Source organism: Vombatus ursinus, unplaced genomic scaffold, assembly GCF_900497805.2.
Source record: "Vombatus ursinus unplaced genomic scaffold, bare-nosed wombat genome assembly UNPS02001419.1, whole genome shotgun sequence".
Taxonomy (NCBI): domain Eukaryota; kingdom Metazoa; phylum Chordata; class Mammalia; order Diprotodontia; family Vombatidae; genus Vombatus; species Vombatus ursinus.
In genome coordinates this window covers 9,559,356-9,561,011 of record NW_020941197.1, presented here as the reverse complement: position 1 = coordinate 9,561,011, position 1,656 = coordinate 9,559,356, and positions in this window count along the sequence as shown.

Sequence of the window (1,656 nt, the reverse complement as noted above, 5' to 3'; positions counted from 1 at the left end):
GAAGATTATACCTTCCTTTGTCTTGATCAGAACAGAGTAAACCCTGCAGGAATTTGGAGGTTCAATTAAGGGCTAATTGAAGACCATCACTCCAGCAAGGAAGTATGGACAGAGCTCCAGAAACCAAAAGGTCCTTATATTGAGGCCTCAAGGCACTGGTTTCTGAGATTCCCATTCAGCCTGGTTGGTTATGTGAGTACTGTGTACCCCTTCTGCCAGGCACAGTTATCTTACTAACACGCAGTCAGCTACTAACACACACACACACACACACACATACACACACACACACACACAACCACTGAGAGGATGAGTTACTCTCAGTCCCAGAGCCTGCCTGGGCATGAGGATCATAATAAGGAGTCTAAGACTTGATTTATATCTAGATTTGTCCTAACAAAAAGAGAGTTGGAGTCAGAGGACCTGGGTTAGAATCCTAGCTCTTCAGCTTATTTTGTGTAACCTCAGCTAAATCATTTAATCTCACTGGGCCTCAATTGCCCCATCCGTAAAATGAAGGGGTTGAACTATATGACCTCTGAGGTTCCTCCCAATTCTCAAACCATGATCCTATATGCATGCAAACACCCTTAGAATGGGCATTTCTCTTAGAAAATTAGGAAGTGCAATAAAAACTATAAATAAAACCTCTTACCTGAACTTCATATAGTTTTAGTTACTGTTTGATTCCTCTCTACTCCGCTGTCAAAGTGATTTTTCTAAAGTACAGGTCTGACCATGTCATGCCCCTCTTATTCAATAAACTCCATATTATGGCCAAGTGATTTCCTAATAGGTCTTTTACCATGCCATCTCAATAAACTGCAATGGCTCTCCATTACCTCCAGGATCAAATATGAAATCCTCTGTTTGACTTTCAAACCTTTTAGAGCTTGGCCCTTTCCTATCTTTCCAGTATTCTTACACTTTACTCTTACCTACTCTATGATCCCACTACTCTATCCTCCTTACTATTCCTCGTACACACTACTCCATCTTCTAACCACTGTACCTCATGCCTAGAATACTCTCTTTCCTCCTCCATCTTAATTTCCTTCAAGACCCAGTTCAATTCTTACTTTCTGCAGGCTTTTTCTGCCTTCCCTTACCACAGCACTTTCCTACTGAGCTTATCTTCCATTTGCACTATTGTTGTTTAATCATTTCAGACTCTTCATGACCCCATTTAGGGTTTTCTTAGCAAAGGTACTGGAGTGGTTTGCCATTTCCTTCTCCAGCTTATTTTACAGATGAGGAAACTGAGGCAAACAGCCACACAGCTAGTAAGTGTCTGAGGCTGGATTTGAACTCATGAAGATGTCTTCCAGATTCTAGTCCCAGCACTCTATCCACTGCACCACCTAATAATAATCCACTGCCCCCTAATAAATCCGAAATCATTGACACTTTAGTTATCTAGTTTGTACACAGTTATTTACATGTTGTCTCCCCCATTAGAATATGAGCTCCTTGAGAACAAGTGTTGTGTTTTGTTGGGTTGTTTTGTTTTGTTTTGTTTTTCCATTTCTTTGTATCCATAGCCATTAGCACAGTGTCTAGCACATAGTAAGTGTCTAATGAATGCTTGTTGAATGACAGGGTCTCCAGAAGGATTTTGATATGATTGAACTTCATATACAACCCAAGCTGGTCTTT